Source organism: Pelmatolapia mariae, linkage group LG14 (assembly GCF_036321145.2).
Source record: "Pelmatolapia mariae isolate MD_Pm_ZW linkage group LG14, Pm_UMD_F_2, whole genome shotgun sequence".
Classification (NCBI taxonomy): domain Eukaryota; kingdom Metazoa; phylum Chordata; class Actinopteri; order Cichliformes; family Cichlidae; genus Pelmatolapia; species Pelmatolapia mariae.
In genome coordinates, this window is record NC_086239.1 from 14,157,403 (window position 1) to 14,177,342 (window position 19,940).

The 19,940-nt window shown below is 40.2% G+C and overlaps 1 long non-coding RNA gene across 2 annotated transcripts in view; it reads right to left on the reverse strand.

Moving 5' to 3' along the window:
- Positions 1 to 19,940, reverse strand: part of LOC134641557 (uncharacterized) — a 122,085-nt gene that overhangs the window by 26,691 nt on the left and 75,454 nt on the right. For both annotated transcript variants that reach the window (XR_010095545.1, XR_010095544.1), the window contains exon 2: positions 11,712 to 11,920. This is a non-coding gene — a long non-coding RNA (uncharacterized LOC134641557). The remainder of the gene's footprint in view (positions 1 to 11,711; positions 11,921 to 19,940) is intronic.

A 19,940-nucleotide genomic window follows, 5' to 3' on the forward strand; every position in this document is an offset into this window, starting at 1 on the left:
ACAAGGTCCCCTTTGCTAAAAGTCCAGGAAGGACATCCAAATAATGTTCATAATGAATATCCAGATGTTAAGAAAGTTGGAAATACTTTAATTTTTACTTTTATTTAACATCTTCTTTTCTGCTTTTAATCAAAAAACATAGAACTGGATAAGATGAGTTTTCTTCAGACACATAACTCTGAAGGTAAGAGAGTGTATTAGACCATCCAAAGAGCAGCTACGTATATTAATTTAGAACATCTCTACTGGATTTTGTGATGGGCACAACTTTACTGGGAACACAAGCCATTGCCATGTCACACACATATGTCTTACTAGGGCACTAATATTCCAACAAAGGACAACGTGGAAGTGACAAACACTGCAGTTCCTTAAATAGTTAGGAACAATCTTGAGAAATACCCACAGGCCCCCCGTGCTAAATTGCCCAAATGTACTGCAGGAACATGTTTACAGCTTGGTACAAGAAACAGCTCTGGGCCCCATAGTTAGTTTCATTTGCAGTACATTGCTTAAGTTACTGCCTATCTTGTAACAGCGTATAATGAAGTATATTGCACAAGAACACTATTATATCCTATTCCTTTCAATCAACCCAAGCATGGCTTCGCTCTAATTGGCTTCACGTTACGCAGTGTGCGCAGACTATACATTTTTTTGCAAGAAACATGCCACCAAGCATGTACTGTACTCACCCTCAATGCTTTCTCCCTTCTAAAACCTCATCCCACTTTCCATATTTTCTTTAATAGTCTTGGGCTCCTTTTATCTTGTAAAGTGGTGGAGCTCATGCAGTCTGTGTGGTGTCATTAAAGTCAGTGAAGCTGGTTTTAATTGTTGGCGAATTGGTCTTTTATGACTAATGAAACCTCTAGTATAGGCTGCTTGTACTATTTAATCAGTCATCATGTACTCTGTACCACCTACACACTCTGCACTGAGATAATGGGAGTGAGGGAGAAAGTGTGAACTGAAGTATGGGAAGGGGGATGGAGAGAGAGAAGCAGACAGAAGATAGATAGACAGACGTCCTTTGGTACCTCTGACACACAGAGCTGCAGATTCACTCTGTTTCAGTGCAACTTACATTTTTAGCTTCAGTGGCTTATAAAAAGCTACTGAGACCAGGTGTTGTGAAAAAATAAGTTCCTAATACAGAAGAAAAGAAAACAGTGTATATTCTTTTAACTGCATTGCATAGATCACATGTGTCAAAGTCAAGGCCCGCGGGCCACATCCGGCCCGGCGTACATTTATATCTGGCCCGCGAGATCATTTTATATAGATGTATTATTATTGTTATGCATGGCCCGGCGATGTGAGGCGCTAATAATATACAAACTACAGATCCCATAATGCAGCGCTGCAGCCTCCTTGCTGAACGCTAGGCTAACTGGGAACATTCCCGCATCAATCAAGTCAAACTTCTGTTATTGCGAAGCTAGCCGCTCACAATGGTGGAGAGAAAAGTTGATTCTGAAAGCAGAGCCTTTCAGCGCCAGTGGGTGACTGAATATATGTTTACAGACATTGCCGGTAAACCCGTGTGTCTTATTAGTGGAGCTAATGTGGCTGTAATTAAGGATTTTAATTCAAGACGGCACTACGAGACAAAACGTAAGCTGAAAAACCTAAATGCAGAGCAGAAACTACAGAAAGTAGAAGTCTAAAGAAGAATCTGACATTTCAGCAGACCCTTTTCACCAGAGCAAAAATCACAAAGTGAAGCTGTCCTGAAAGCAAATTTTATTGTAGCAGAGGAGATAGCCAAATCAGCCCGGTACCACTCTGAAGAGCTGCATGATGAAGCTGTGCCATGTCTTGTGTCCAGACAAAACGCAGATTTTGGCAAATGTGAGCCTGAGGAGAAATACGATTGCTGATCGGGTTTGTGAGATGGCCACTGATTTAAGAACACAGTTGTGTGAAAGAAGCAAACACTTTATTGCATACTCTCTTGCTGTGGATGAAAGTATAGACATGATGGACATTGCACAGCTGGCCATCTTCATCCATGGAGAGGAAATATTGAACATTAAATCGATGCACGGGACAACGACAGGAAAAGACATTTTTTAAAACGTATGTCAAAGTGTAACCGACATGAAACTGCCCTGGGACAAACTTGTTGGACTTACAACAGATGGAGCGCCGGTGTTGTGCGGTGAAAAAAGCGGACTAGTCAGCAGGATGCGAGTAAAGATGCAGGAGGAGAACTGTACCGGTGAGTTAACAGCATATCACTGCATCATACACCAGGAAAGGCTGTATGGTAAAATCCTAAAAATGGAGCATGTAATGATCACCGTAACGCAAACCGTAAATTTTATCTGAGCTAAAAGTTTAAATCACCGTCAATTTCAGACTTTTATGTGGAAAATAGATTCAGAGTTTGCCGACATTCCTTATCATACAGAGGTCCGTTGGCTGAGTTGGGATAAAAATTCTCAATAGAGTTTTTGAGCTCAGCAAGGAAATCTGTCAGTTCATGGACATGGCATGTATGATGCGGTGAAGGCATTTCAAGTGAAGCTGTCACAAATGCACCAGTGCAACTTGCCTCACTTTCGCTGTTGCCAAGTAATATTGAACCAAGTCAGCGGACTTTGCTGAACTGCACCTGTGCAGATTCAGATGGAGCTGCAGTGTAATGATACACTCAAGGGAAAGTACGACACTGAATGGCCTGCACAGTTTATTAGTTCCATTCCTGAAGCAATGCCCAGCTCCGTCTACATGCGGCTCGAACCTTGTATATGCTTTCATTAATTTTTTTCTGGGGTTTTTGGCAGCATGTTCATATTTCTAACTTGCATAATTTTGACAGGATATAGTTTTATAAAGAGCAAATTATTTAAAGTTAAAGTTTATTTTTTTAAGTTTATTTAATCTGGAATAATATTCCTGTCTGTTTTTATTCATATTTATGTTTAAAAAACATTGTTTTAGTGTGTTCAATAAATGTTTATCTTGCTTGGCCCGCGACCTAAAGTGTGCCTTGAGTTTTGGCCCCCTGTGCAATTGAGTTTGACACCCCTGGCATAGATGATCATTAATGACATAAAAATGTGTCAGTCACCTGGCCCACTGGCATAGTTCTTGGCCGAAAGGTGACTATTTCCACTAAGGCATTTGTTTGTTTGTTTTTTAACTTTTGTCTTTATTTTCCATATTTTCCATCTCCATCTGCTGCACAATATACAGGAAAATGGAAATGTCATAAAAATGATTTTACAGTTTCAAATGAATAAAATTCAAAGCTCTTGGGGGAGACGGTCACCTATACGGCAGTTCAGCATTTGCAGATCACTTCAGTGCACTTTATTGTTCCTATGGGAAGATACGATTACAGCAGTAATATAACTTCTGATTTTATAATTGTCTAACAAAAGTCAGGTCTTATTTGTTGAAAGTGTATCTCACATATTTTATAGTGAATGAAAAGTAGTCTGTTTTCACTCCTTGTGCACCCTAATTTGGTTTTGTTAAAGTCAGTGGTGTCCTTTAGGCTCAGTTCAGTAATGGCCTGTATGCCACAGTAAGTCACTCCCAGCTCATCATATAAAAGTATGAACACCTTTTTCAGCCAGCTGCTTTGCCAGCCGTGGACAGCTGGCAAGCTTCTACTGCAGTTTGCCTACAAACATTTTTGTACACACTACATTTTAATGTATTTGAACACTTGACAATAAATAAGGCATAAAAAATTGATATGTGGCTGCTTATTTCGCAGTATTTTACCTTCTTACCCCTGAGTCACCTCATCTATCCTAAGTGTAAACTGTCAGTCCGCTGTTTACCTCACCTGTCAAAGTGCCAGATGTGAAGCATCCACGTGTATTTATTCTTGAAGAGGCTGTAAAAATTTGTGAAAGGGGTCTCATAGAGGTTGATGAGTCAATGAAGCTCACTTCTGCCTGCTGACAGTGATCGTAATGTGACTTGTTGAGGATATCCTGAACTTTTCTGTCAGAAATAAACTATTTCCAGTATTCAAAGTTCTAAGTGTCCCAGGAACCTTACAGAGGGCCCAAAGTCAATCATGACTTTCAATAGCACTACATTTCTCACAGAAATTGCATCACTTCCGGTTTTTGCAGACAATGGCGCACATTAAACCATGTGATAGTTCATGCTGACAAAGTGATGACGATTATTCCAACATAGGAAGTGCTTTGATTAGCTGATTAGGTTGACGAAGCATGTGTCTGGATTATAACGTTTTTGTTGTTGCATGTGCTTTGTACATGAATTCTGCAAACCCTTTACTGAAAGGAAACTGCGGTCTGGGACCTGTTCAATACATTATATGCAAGTGGATCTCCTTCTTTGGAAAAAGAATTATTGATATAACTTATTAGGTTGCAGTCCTACAGGGATTTAAAAACACAAACTGCACAGGGACTGCATTCAGGCCCAGTTGGATGAATATGGACTATTTTGGATTTGGATTTAGAGTCATACAGCACAACCTGTACATCCATCCATTAATCCACCTTCTATTGCTTATCCAGGGCCGAGTTGCTGGAGCAGTGGCCTAAACAGAGAAGCCCATCCCTCCCTCTCCCTAACCAATTACTTCAGCTCATACAGGAGAATACAGAGGTATTCCCAGTCAGCTGAGAGACATAATCTCTCTAGCGTGTACAGGGTTTACCCTAGGGCCTCCTCCTAGTAGGATATGCTCAGAACACCTTGCCCAGGAGGCTCCCTAATCAGATTCCTGAACCCTGTCAACTGGCTGCTTTCAATGCAGGAGAGTAGCAGCTCTACTCTGAGTCCCTCCCGAATGACTGAACTTCTCATTGTGTATTGAGGCTGTCCCTCTCCCCTCTCCCCTCACTCATGAAGAAGATGCTATTATATTTTAACTTGGGGCAGCAACTGGTCCCTGAGCTGGAGTGGGCACTCCACCCTTTTACTACTAAGAACCACCATCTCGGATTTGGAGGTGCTTATTCTCATTCCTGCTGCTTCACACTCATATATGAACCACTTCAGTTCAAGCTGGAGACCACCACCATCTGTAAAAAACAGAGACAAGATCCTGAGGACACCAACTTGGAAGCCTTACACCACCTGCCTCTAGTTAGAAATTCTGTCCATAAATATTATAAACAGAATTAATGACAGGGAAACTCTTGCGAAATTCAACACCTACCATGAATGAGTCCAACTTATTAACGGCCATGCAGTCCAAGCTCTCACTGTTGTTTTACAGGGACTGAATGGCTCATAACAATAGGCCAGATACCCTCTGACATTGTAGAGGTGTGTCAACCAAGACAGCCCTACAACTTCTAAAGCAAATCATCCACCCAAGGGGGCCTGTCACTGAGAAGTTTTAAGTACCTGACCTCATTCCCAGTGATGGCCGAGTTATGGTACATTCATCACCAGACTCTGCTTTCTTTTTAAAAGGCATGTAAGTGGGATTGAAGATATCCTCGAAGTATCCAAGAGATTCCCAAAGGATGTGAGCTTCCCCTAGAGTCCCACAAGCTAACCAAGCCCAATAGGACTCCTTCTTCAGCTAGATGGCTCCCTTCATCTCCAGTGTCCATCATTAGGTTCGGTGCAACCACCTTGCAGTTCTGTGCAGCTGGTTCAACAATGACGGTGCATAACATGCTTCGTTCATCGTCAGCGTCCTCATCCTCCCTCAAAATGCTGTCAAAGACCTGCTGGAGGTGGGATTGATGATCTCGCAGACTAGGGCAGCCCACTATCACTATACGTTTGGATGTTCCAGGCCTGTCCAGTATCTTTCCCACCACCTATTCTAACTACCAGGTAATGGTCAGTGGACTCTTCTTCACTTGACCGAAGATTTGATGATACAACTACAAAATAGATCAGCTTGCTAACTAGGTTGTCCTAGTGCCAGGAGCCCTAATGAACATGGTTGAAGATGGTGTTCTTTATGGATAGACTGTGGTTGACACAAAAGTCCAAAAACAGAACACCACTCAGATTAAGATCAGGTAGGCCATTCCTCCTGATGATGCCACTCCAGGTCTCACTGCCGTTGGCCATGTTGAAGTCTCCTAGCAGTGACAATGGAGTCACAAGGTGGGGCACCCTCCAGCACCACAAGTAGTGACTCCAAGAAAGCTTAGTACTCTGAACTTTCATCTGGCACAAAAGTGCAGACAACCCTCTTGCCCACTGGAAGAAACCCCAACATATAGGCAGTGACTGTGGGAATACAACAATCCACAGAAGGGTGGATCCATGTCACTTCTGGTTTGACCCCAGGCTGGCTCCCTCAAGCTAGAGCTCAGCAAACTGACACTCTCCCTCAAGCACTCTCCTGAAGCCAAGTTCAGTGGCGGGGCATAAGCAACTCTCTTGGGCAGAGTAAAAATGGTCTCTAGATGTTTTTCATTTTCCCATAGGTGTAATGTGAATTGCCCTTTGTCTGGCTTATCACCACTTTGCCTTGTGAAACCTTACCAGGGGCATAAGCCCCCAGTAACATAACCCCTGGGATTACTGGGACACACACAAAGAAAACATGACAAGGTGGTGATTCACAGAAGGAAGTTCACAGACAGAAGGTGCCAGTTATTAGTTGCCACTTAAAACATCACAGCAAATAATGATGAACATGAGGTGTATCGAGGGCCATTAATGTCAGTAATGTCAAGGGTACATAGAATGGTGAAATGTATGTCTGGGGATTATGAGATTAAACCAAACCAAAGTGCAGAAATATTGATCTCAGGAGGGAGAGAGGGACTGGTTTAACCAGCTTTGCTTAAATTTAGAGTAAAGTCATATGTAGGTGTGCCCAAATCAAACTAGAAATTCATCTGGATTTATCATCACACAAAACAGCATGCTGTTAGAAGTTAAAACCATTCTTATTTTAACCCATTAAAACAACAATTAAAATATTTCCTTGGAACATTTTATAAATGTCACATGTACATAACTGCTTAGTGAAAGCAAGGCTTATAGGCAAGCCCTTTATACAACATTTTATAATTGTATAATGATTACCCTGTATAAATGGCATTTACTTTGAGCTGGTAAGTTAAAGAAAAAAGAAAAAGTTACCATGTTAGTTATAAAGTTTTTTGGCCACTTGGGGCTCAGCACATTACCCCATTACAACAACATATGACACGTGTGTCATCATCAGTTGTCATCATGAAATTACAATAATATTCAGGGTAACAAATACAGGTGTTTAATTTGCACTGACCTTTTGTGTATGTGCATACACCATCATCGCCTACCTGTGTTCATACTGCTTCAAAGTACACATTGATGGATTCACCTCTTCTCATAGAAAATCAATCAGTTACTGAGTGGAACCTAAACAAATAGAGCTGTTATGACTGAGTTTCCCATTACGGTCCTGTCTACAAATTCTAGCCTTGTTAGTACAATGTTACACCTACACACAAAGACACACAGTAAACCATGACTTGTGCACCAACTAGGAATTGGTTTCTACATTTGATAGAATGGGATAATAAAGCAGAGCAAGGTCAAAGGGGAAGCTGAACACTAAAGCTGGTTACAGACCAATATAATTTCAGGTTAATTAACAGTAAGGTGTCACACACACACAGACATGCACACACGCATACTGGAACACTATGATGCTGAACATTAAAGCAAAAAAAAAGCATTAAAAGTTAATTTTGCTCAGATAGTTAATCTCTTTCTTTCTTCTCCTGTCTCTGACACACACACACACACACACACAGAGTAGGCTCTCATACAGAAACCATAAGACACTCTATCACAAGTCTCTCATCTTAGTAGGTAACGCTGTCTCTTTTTTCCATCTTGGTGTCCCTGCCTGTCTCTGTATTGCTCTCTTTGCCTCCCTTTCTGTTTCTCAGCAATCTCTGCTGTATCCTCTTTCACACCTTCATCCTCTCCCACTCACTCTGCACCTCTTTTTTTGCCTCTCATTCCCTCTAAGCAGTCTTTCCTAAAAACCCCTTTCATGCTTTCACCGCTCTCTCTCTCTGCACATTTTCCTCACTCTCTAAAGCCCGTTTTGATTCCCTCTCTCTCTCTCTCTCTCTCTCTCTCTCTCACCCCCCCACCACCCCCTATCTCTGTCATATTCTTTTCTCTGCACCTGGCCATGACTCTTCCCCCATCACTGTGGTTTCCCCTCTCCACCTCTCTGACAGCTTCACATTAATCATTCCTACATCCCCAGGAAGACTTCTTTCCTCGCCTTCTTCAACTCTAACTCTTTCTCTCCTTTTCCTTCTGCATGTATCTTTGTCTCACTCGCTCTCCCGCTGTCATGTTTTCCCTACAAACTGCTTCTTTCATTCTTTTTTATCACTTCTCATCAAATCCCTATTTATGTACGTGTAACAAAAACGCTAGCACCCATCTCCCAGTTGTATTAACTTATCACATGTGGAATACGTTTCCCAAGTTTTGCATTCGCTGAAACAGCAGTGTGTGTGTGGCAGAATGATTTATTCGAAGTAAGAGAATATTATGGGAAAGTCTTCAGACCAAAAATAGCACTGAGTTTAAAAAAAAGAAAAGAGAACACAAGTGGCTGCTTTGGTGTGGGTGTGTTGCCTCAAGTATTGGTGAGACAATGAAATATTATCCTTTTTAACTGGTGTGAGTGAAACATCCACAAGTTTTATGGCTCTTTGAGATGGCAGGACACTACACAGCTCTTTTTAAGACTCTGAAGACATAACAAGAGAACTTGTTACTGCGTTTCAAGATGGCACCTCATTAATTTCCAGTAAAAGTTGCTCAGTCAGCTCATGCTGGCTTTCAGGCATTTTAACCCACTTAGCATGTGCAATGTTGTTCCTCTCCAGCTGAGACAGTTGAGAGTTCGTGTTTGGCATCGATGTGTTTTTAAGAAAAGTGTATCATTTGACTTTGCCAGTACCAAGTTGGGCTACTGTGCAAAAACATTTGAAACATTTTGTCGTGAATGCATTTTAAAGACTATACTCAATCATTCTTGTTGCAAAGTAATTCACTGGAAATTTTCACTTGCTTGTAGCTGATTGACCGTTGCAGTTGGTTGCTTTACTACAATTTCATGTACACTACTTTTTTGACTGTAAACTGTGCTCTTATAAAAATGGATACAGCAGCCATACTGATAAAACAGAAGAAACCATTCTCTGAAGCCAGTTCTCAATGCTGTGAACCCATTTATTGAATCAGTCGCTCCCTTTGGCAAACCTTGACAGCTTTCATCTAGTTAGATGCAATTTGCAGATCTAATTTACTCTTTCTGCAAAACTTTAAACAAAGTCTCACTCGCTAAAACACATTTTCACTGTGCCACACTTGTGATGCACATTGGTAACCACAGGTGGCATAAGTTAAACACAATTACAGCACAGCTGTCACTGCTTACACAAAATGATGCAAAAATGTTCACACCTGTTGGCAATGATGCAATTAAACCAATATATACTAGTTCAGAGTGCACAGGAAGCACCAGAAAGTTGAAGTTTAGTATAAAAATGGATGGAAACCATCTGGGGGACAGGAGGATGATGAGATTAATATAAGCATGTAGGAGTGCATGTGAATTTTGATGAGGAGAAAGAGGGCAACAAGAAGAGCAAGACCAATAATAGTAATTGCAGATAAAATTCAAGCAACTGTGATAGATAATGATCTCATCCATGGAATGGCAATGAGGTAAGAAGGACAAAGAGTACAACCCAGTCACAGCACACTCTCTGCGACTACCATAATCAGGAGATTGAGAGAAAAAAAAACCTATCTGTGTTCTTCTAATAGCAAATCAGTTGATGAAATAGAGTTACTGAGGACAATGTAAGTTTTGGAGGACTCAACAGTTCACCACGCAACAAGACTGACTACCCTTGAGGAAGAGTCAAATAAAAGTTTATGTTATCCATTTAAATCAATTGAGGTAAATGCTTTTCATTTGCATTAAATCTTTGCAATGCATTATTTCTTACAATAATTAAAGTGTGCATTGTCTAATTGCCACTGTCAGTTTTTCAAGCAGTCTCTGATAAATGGCAGTATTGTTTTTCTTTAGGTTTCTTTGACCTGATGACATTGTTTGATGTTTGTAAACATGTAGTTTAAAAAAAATCATTTAAAAAAAAAAGGTGAGAGTTATCAAAAAGAAAATTCTTTGCTTTACTATTTTCTTTTTCGTGTGTTTCAAAACACTTATGCAACGTTTCTGATGGTCACCGGCCGAAACGAATAGTCAAAATGGAAAGGAAACTGGTAATAACTGAGAAATTGCAGGAAATCAAACGCTGGCACTATCAAATGCCTAATACAAAACATCAGACAGCCATTCATTTTCTTTCCTCATAGGCGTTTTCAACAGTCTCTTTCACACACTCATTTGTTTTATGGTTCTCTCTTATGCTCTTTAACACTGTCTAATCCCTGATTAGTAGAGGAAGAGGGCGTTTAATGCTCGTCTCCACTTGTCTGCTGCTGAACTGTGACACATAAAAATGCTTACAACTGCAGAGGCATACACTCGACACACAGATTTGCTCTTGCACAAAAGGAAAACCAGGTTCACACGCACACAAACCTACTCTGCTCTTTTTCTCTCTTTTTGCCAAAACAGGTACTTGAAAAGAATTTAACAGTATCCAGTGAGTGCAACCCAACATTCAATGCGTTTACCCAAGAGAGAAAATGCACATTAAAAGAGAAGTCATCCCAACATAATTGTACTAATTCTTCCAGGGATGCTTTTGTCAAAGTTAAAATACGCTATAAACAAGCAGTGTAATTATGTTTAGTAGAATTACTGTGATGTGGAAATTCCCTTACCATGGGAGAAAATGGGATGAAGAAAGGCAGGGAGCAAGGCTATTGCCCAGAGCCTGAATTTGGCAAGCGATCATGCTTATAGAGTAGTGGCGCTTACGTTTTTTGCCCACCCTCACATTCTTGCTTCACTTCCTAAAAATGTTCAAAAATTCGCAGCTGATCTTTCCTGAGAAGAGCGATAGAGTTCTTCCCAACTTGCTGGGGAAGAGCCAAGTCCAAAACAATCTGCTGGTAAATGGTCTACCATCAGGGAAGACAGAACAGAGACAGTGCCAATTGGACTCACTTAAGGGTTGTTTTCACTGAGGAGGCCAACTATTTAGAGGAAAAGTGGGGGATGAACCCATGAAAAATCACTTCTCTCAGCATTTAGTCTGTTCTGAAACTGCATGACAGGCAGGCAGAACACTGCTCAATAAACATGGTACATATACAGCAAAAATTTAAAAAAAAGGATTGCTGAGAAGTACAAACCTGACATCCAAAAAAAAAGTTACACGTATTGAGCAAAGTAAAAACAGCGCTTGAAATGTCACTTGATGAGCAGTGATATTTTTCATTTCCCATATTGAATAAAGTAATTACAGTGGCCTCCAATCAGCAGAAGTGGTAGAGCACTGGAGAGCTGACAGATTGCTATCTGTTTGACAGAGGCAAGTCAACAACACCTCTATCTTCACTCACATTTCCCCTGATGCCACAACACTTTATCTCTTCATTAACAACTGATAGGAGATGGGCCATGACAGTTAATTGCATCACTGGGATATGTGAGTGTGCACGCGTATGTGTGTGAGTGTGTGTGCTTTAACAGGTCATCACCATCAACTGCTGTGGTGTGCAATTGTGTGCTACTGTATACATTTGGGATTTAGGATCAAATGTGCACATGTTGCATGTGCAGGGCTTACCTGTGAGGATGAAATGTTTCTACCGGACTGTCTCCTCTCTTTTTCCTTTTATCAGTCCTCTTCCTCCCCTCATTATATCATTTCCACACCTCTCTCCTCCCCTCCAGTCCCTTTCGTCACTGCTATCGTCACCTGAGGGTGTCTACGTCCCACGATGCATTGCAATCCGTCAGCTCGCCTGGTGGGTGATGGAACTGCAGTGACATCTACTGAGAGGAGAGAAGAGGAGAGGAGAAAAGAGGAAAGGAGAGGAGAGGTAAAAATGGACAGATGAACCACTGTATTATTGAAAATCCAAGAGAAGTCACAACTAAGCAACTCCCCCTTGAACCTTTACTGCCAAGTATTCAACTCAGTTATTTAATATCAGCACCTTTTTTTAAAAAGGGGGGGAACCAATTGAAATTTCCCCAACCTTTTTCCAGATTTTTGTCCCTCAGCCTACTTTTGTGTGCAGATAATTGCTTCTCTTTAGTAACAGCAGCTCAGAGATGATTTTTATTCTAGTCAGCACGCTTTGATACAGGCTGTCTGTGTGTTGTGTAATTATTGTCTTAGCCACTGGCTGTCAAACCCCATTACGTGAGGTCAAGCTCAAATGACTATCCTGAGCTGATGACAATAATTTGATGACAGACACACACGCATTAGTCAGCAACGTACTTACCAAAGCACACACAGATATGTTTATGCACAAAAACACACACTGACCAAATTCACGCTGAGCAACACAGACAAATGAACATGTACTCATGTGTGCTCGTTAATACAAATGAATGCACAGTGGGAAATTTACCTTTTGACAGGAACCTATACCATGAATAATTCAAGATGTAGTTTAAATAAACTATTTTATTGTCTACTGAGTCACACGTGAATTTGAAATACATTTGTATGTGCAGGCAGCCATAATGTAATTATAAGGGCAGAGTGCTATCCATACAAAGACACAGCTTGGTTGAAGTCTGTTTTAATTCTCATCCCCTTTTTGCAGATTAAATCCCAGAGGTTTTATGCAGTTTAAAACACGAAACACTTTCTTGTCACTGTCTTGTCCTTTTGTGTGGCATGTGAGACTCTTAACTCCGTATTCAAGAGCAATCAGAAACATAAATGGTGAGAAGAAAAATTAAACAAAAATGTGTACTAATAGGTTAAAGATAAAAAATTGAGCAAATTGTCGAAGACATCAGCGGAAAGTACTGAATCTTGTGCATTCAACTATTTAAACTAACAGGTTTAGCGTAGTGAGACATATTAAATAAATACAAATCACAATCAGTATAAAATGATCTGGCAATAAGCACTTAACATCAGAAAACACACACACACACATCCTGAAAGAGACCGAAGTCGCCGGAATAGTCAACAGGTTTTGAGTTTTTGATTTTTGTTTTTCCTCAAAACTGCTTTGTTAGAAATTTCATATGCAAAGCAAAAATTCCATATGAGTCTTACAAATAATTTCTTTGCTGATTAACTAAATGTATAAAGAAGTGTAACATACATCCAGGTCCATTTCTGGACAATGACTTTTTATATATATTGCCTTAGTGGATCCACTTGAGTGGATTTTAAATCACCCAAGATGTGATGTCAAGCACAGACTTTAAGATTTAATTCAAGGAGGTTAACAAAAATACTGCATTGGGATTTTAGGAATTACAGCCATTCTTATTCTTAGTCCCACATTTCCAGAGGCTTAATTTTCATTGAAAAATTGACTGACCAAAAGGTGCAAGGCCAGGTAAGGTCTGTTCATTCACTATTCCACTTGAGAATAAGCAGAGAAAAGATCTGTAGATGTGTTAAACTTGCATTTGGTAGCTGTTTACTGGAACTCTCAATATGAGGTCTAAAGAGAAGTCAGTGCAAGCGAAGGAGGCCATCATTAGGCTGACAAACCAAAATAAACCTATCAGAGAGAGAAAGTGAAAATACTTTCGGAGGGGCCAAATCAACAATCTGGTAAATTCTTAAAAAAGAGGAATGCACTGGCCAACTCAGCAACACTAAAAGGTCTAAAAGACCACAGAAAACAACCGAAGTGGATCATTACAAATTCATAACAAGAACACTTGAGGAGGTTGTCAGAATGTACAATCAAGAGCCGCCTTCATGAAAAAGAGTAAGTGGGCCAGATTACACTTTAGCAGTAAACAATGAATCTGCAGTATTCTTTAAAAAATATATTTTGATAAATTTAACCACGATTAATTTGCACTAGACTGATGGGAAGAGAAAAGTATGGAAAGGAGAGAAACAGCTTATGACCTGTATCACAGCACCACATCATCTGTCAAACATAGTGCAGGCAATGGGGATGTATGGTTGTCAGTAGAACCGGGTCAACATATTTATTGATGATGTGACAGCTGATAGAAGCAGCAGGATGAATTTTGACGTTTACAAGGCTGTTCTCTCTGTTTAGTGAAATACTGCAAAATTGATTAGACAGCAATTCACAGTGCAAATTGATAATTACCCAAAGCCAACTGCGAAAAGCACTCAAGAGTTTCTCAAGGCAAATAAATGCGTATTCTTTAATGGGCTACCAATTTACCTGACCTAAACCCGACAGACCATGCTTTTCAGATACTGCAAGAAAAACTGAATGCAGAGAGACCCACAAACAAGCAGCAATAGAAGGAAGCTCTAGTAAAGGTCTTCCAGAGTATCTCAAGGGAGAAAACACAGCATTTGGTGATGGCATTGGTTCTTGACTTCAGGCAGTTATTGACTGTAATCCCTAAACAGTTAATGCAATATTTAAAAAATAAGGTTAAGGTTAAGATCTATAGAAACCTTATGGCTGTGGTGAGTAACATTTCCATAGTGCAAATCCTATTCTGAGTGCATCCACACCTATAGTACTCTGTGCATTAGGAGTTTATAGCATGCAATATAACAACAGTCTGATCTATATGTTAATATCTATTTCCGCCCTGAGGGGCCTGTTCATTTTACAAAGTGTCTGTAGCAGGTGTAGCCCTGTCTATCTGAGACCAATGACACCAGGACACATGTCAAATAAAACTATATTACCTTTGATATATTGACAGGATTATAAGACACGGAGCAGAGATGGACAGCCATGTCAGAGGTGGAATAAAAGGTAGGAAAGAGAGAGTCAGAGAGGAACATGTTGGTGTTGCACTGAGAAGGGAACAAAAAGGCATGACAGGAGAGGGGCAAACACAACAGTGGCAGTTGTAAAGGGGGAATGTCTTAATTTAAAAAGAATTCTGATGCATAATAGAGGACAGTGTTGAGGTAGAATGAGAAGCAAAAAATTACATAGGAGATGTGAGAGAAAAACAACTTAGAAAGGGAAGAGTGTTTTTCAGATAACAGAGAAGAGTGGACAGTAGTGTTGGACCAGAATAGTCCATCATGTTGCCATTTTATTCAGATAAACACACACACACAAACTCACAGGAAAACACCCTGAGTGCTTAGGGTCAAAGACTAAGTTAGACTTCTTGCATATACAATTATTTATGATTATGTTTTGTTTCGTTTTTTAAAAAAAAAGGTATTGTCCAGCAATATATTAATTCCAATTTCAGAAAGTGGGAAGGGAAAACTCCTTTTTAACAGGAAGAAACCTACAGCAGAACCAGGCTCAGGGAGGGGCACCCATTTGCATATTATATTCATTATATTCAGCAAAATGAGTGTCAGAAAAAGTAAAAATCTATTCTCTCAGTGGTCTTAATGCATCATACACAAGTATAGATGAAAGTATACTTTGGAACTGACAGAAGAACAGAAGTCAATCTTATAAGCACAAGAACATTTGTGTACATGTCTGATGCTAGTTTATAGACATTAAAGCAAATCGTATTTTCACATTTTTATCCAAGTGGCTTGATAAGTAAGCATGAAGGAAATAATACATTGAATCCATTTGCTTTGTTTTCAGTTGTGAAAAAACGTAGCCTGAAATGCAGCTGCTGAGACACTCCTTCATATCAATGCCTTGCCAAGTTCACATTTGGCTATTTTGACCCCATTTAGCCTACACATTGATTATTTTCTTCCCAAGGATAGATTATCCCAGAATCAATTCACTGCACCTTCAAATAAGAAGAATACTGTATACCTTAAGAGGTCACATGCATTAAAAAATAAACTAAGAATGCATTATCCTTCTAGCATGTAAATGTTATTAATTCCCATAGCCTTGCCCCTTGGAGTGATTGAGGTGTTTACTCCGGTGCATATGTTTTATAAATCAGCAGTGGGTGAGCACCTGCTTAGTGTCCCATTCTTCCTTATTATGCCTGGCAGGGTGATAGAGCACATAGCAATAGATCAATATTCACCCTCACACACACACACACACACCAAACAGGACACTCAGGCTCAAACAATGTGGACGCCACACCTTCCCACAGCTACACACGGGGGGGATGCACGTGAACATTAATAAACATGCACAAATAAATGCACAAGCACATTTGCATAAGGGGTTGTGCCTGTTTGCCCATTTTCCAGGTTATGAGATGATTAGCATCCCATTAACAACAGTTTTCCTGCCCTGCATAAACCCTCTTTATGCCATAGGTGCTATGGGGATGATGAAGCATTGTTATCAGGGGCCATGAATCATCCTCTTCCACAAATTAAACATGCAACGTCATAAACACATTATGGCAAACCTGCAGTTCAGGATAGATGTGTAGACAGGATTATGTGTGAAGGTGTCTGGGTGTATGTGTGAGTGTGGGTGTGTGTGTTTGACTGAGTGCCTAGTGTCCCAGTTAAGTGTAATAAAGCACAGTGCTAAAATAATGTGATGAGTTAAATGAGCAGACCATCCATGCATTCAAATCCCTCAATTCCCCACCCGCCATCCACCGTCTCCCTCTGTCTCTGGCTCACCGACCCTCTCTCTCGCTCTCTCTTTCTCTCACACACGTATGTGTGTGTTGGGCGGGGAGTTTGGAGTTGGGCTTGGAGGTAATGTGATTCGACTGGAACGATTAATCTTGCTCAGGTGAGAGTGCGTTGGGAGAAACAGGGAGGGCAATAGGGAAAAGAGAGATGGGCAGCGATGGTAGTTTAAATATAAGTGGGGAAAGAAAAGAGAAGAGAGGGAAGCAGATGACGTATGGCTGGTGATTTCTTGTCTCCCACTCCCTTTCTGCCTCTATCTTTCTTCATGAGTTTACTACTCCTTTTTCACTCAGATCTAATCATTTCATTCATTGCATCACGTTTTTTGTTTCTTACTATTTTTTTTCTCTTTCCCTCACACTCACCCACATCAGATCAACTGCACACCTTTGTAATGCTTTCCTGCAGACCTGATTTTACCTTCTTTCATATGCTTTTGTACAAAGGCCTGCAGTAATCAGTAGACCAACCAAATGGCAGCAACAAAATCATTTCACCTGGTAGACCTGCATACAATGCGCAGGCTTGTGCAAATACTGTAAAAGCACATTCAGGTGCACTTTATTCAAACTTTGAAGAATTTATGTGTTCAAATGCACAAAGACACACCATATAAAGGTTTGTAAAGGCCACACTAATGTAGGGAAAGTAGAGATGTTTCTATAGGCTACAACAATGATATCAAAAATAAGCATTTTTATTGCTTTTCTGATTTTATTCAAGCGGAGTTTCAGTCTGTGTGATTTTAATTCATTTTCAGTCAAACAAGAACTTTAATTATGGCTGCTGCAAGCATTGCAAGTCCATCACTATGCATTCACCCTTTATTATTAAAGCAGGACTTCCAAAACAAATAGTCTTTGAGGTTGAATAGAGAGGGAAAAAATTTAGAGCACAAAAGGGAAGAGGCACTGACACACTGACCAGTTTAACAAGATTCTGTAGGTACAAATTCTTTTTTTTATTTAATCAAAACTTAAGAGTTTACTTACAGTTGGCAAAGTTAAGGTAATCCATAAGTATTAGAATCCCTGAGCTTAGTAGATGGAATGAAGATGAAATCTAAACTAAGAGCTAATAGTATTACTGGCTAGGGTACAGTGTTGGATCTGTGCTAATTTCTTAATTTGATTTCCCTCCTCAAATAGAGCGAGTAATTTGTTTAGGGGACCAGAATTTGCCTAATTTAGCTGGTAAGCTCCTTGGCAGCAGTAATGGGGATAAACAGCTAGAAGAAACTGCAGCCTAATCATAGTGCGTCTGTCTAAATCTTTCATTTGCACACACACACACACACACACACACACACACACATATAAACTCATGTATATATTTTTTAGTTCCTCCCCTGTCTCTACATTCCACCATAATTATCTAGTTTAAAAATTACAGCTTCATAAGGCTCAATAGCTTGCCAACTAACCTGTTAGCCAAGTCAATTTGTACAGACAAACTCACACTATGGAATTATTGTCTTTTCAAGTTTTGCAACCCATACCAATATGATATCAGTCTGATATAATGAAATCATGTAGTAGTGCTCAATCAGCCAGATAGAGTTCTTCTAGAAAAGTACAGAAAAAAAAATCTCTTTCCCCACATAAGACAATGCCCGTTATCCAACAGCTATAATAACTTTGGTGTGTCAAGAGATAATCTCTATTAATACTGTAGCCTATGCTTTCTAAGAAGGCAAGTACACAGAGTGCACGGCATCCAATTTCGGAGCAAAGCCAGGTGATTTGAAATTGAAAGAGAAGCAGTATATACTTTATAATGGAATACAAATAGAAGGCGAATGGAAACAAGCTACAGATATAGGCCTCATAGTGATTTTATAGTTGGGATAGCACAAACACACACACACACGCCCACATCACTTACTCGTGTGTGGATTGATTACACACTTACAAGGGGTGAAAACATATGTAGCTATATGATGAGGCAGTTTAATGTGAGTGCAGAAACATTTAATGTATCCCAGCCTCATAAACACACAAGGGTTTCTAACTGGTTGCTTGGACTCTACACACACACACACACACACAGACACACAAACTCTCTCCTGTACTGCACCAGAATGTTTCTGAGCATGTTTCCCAAGATAGAGATGCGTTATATAGATACAGGCATGCTGCTAAAATCAACATTTCAATAGCGCACACACGCATGCACACACTCCAACCTGCTCTCCACATTTGTTTACACAAATATTTATGCAGGGAGAGGAAATGCGTGTATTAAATTTAAAGATCTGCATTAAGGCAGTATATGGTTAATAAGCTAGTTCCCCATTAGAATGTGTATGTAAAGCACTTTGCGGCATCTCTTGTTGTAATTTGGTACTATATAAAATAAAACTTGATTGAATTGAATTGAACTGATTGTCTAAATGTGTGTTTATACTCGCTGTGCTCAGGTGCTTATGTTTTCTTAGGGGAAGGCCAAGCTTTCTCTCAATTACCATCCTATATCTTTCTCATCCCTCTGCTCTTCTCTACATCCTACCCCAATGGATTCTCCCTTTTCCTGAAGGTCCTCAATCCTTCTCTCTAGCTCCTCATACTTTTGAATAAGTGCACTATTTTAGCTGTTAGCATGCTGATTCACCTTCATCTATACAAGCAACATGCCCAGCAGGATGTTCACACACGTATGTGGCGCTTCGTGTTTCGCATCTCACAGACAAAAAGTGTGGGCGGGATGACTGACATCTAAGTTTGACTGACATATACTGTAGCCCCAAGACAGAGCAAGCCAAAGAATCCTTTCATCCTGGGTAGACCATTCTCAGAGTTTCTGCTTTTTATCTCCATGTTCACTCTGTGCTTTCATCAAATAATGAACTCTTTCACGTTCCTTTCACGTCTCTCTCAACTGCCTGTTATTCATAGCCTTTTGTTATCTGACTTAGTGCTCTCATTTACTCTCACATATGCTTTTGCTCTACACAAACTTTTCCGTCCCTCTTTTAGCCTCAACACCCCCCCACACACACACATTTTCCCTCCTACGCCAGGTTCACGACCATACTGTTCCTCTTGAACGTTCCTTCTGTCATCTATTCATCATTATCACAAGTGATGGGTAAGCTGCAGCGGTACAATTCATAGTTGCAGAGCTGAGTGACAGCGTGTTGGCACTATTTATGACATTCACGCGTGCAAGCGGTTGATAACACGTTGCCTACCCCTTTATTTAACTGGCCACGGTTGAATGAGAAGTGGGGTTTCATTTTCACAGCGGTAACACTAAGTGGAGTTGTGGAGGAGGGAGGGCGTGTACACAAACACACACACATTACACACACGCGCGCAAACATAAATG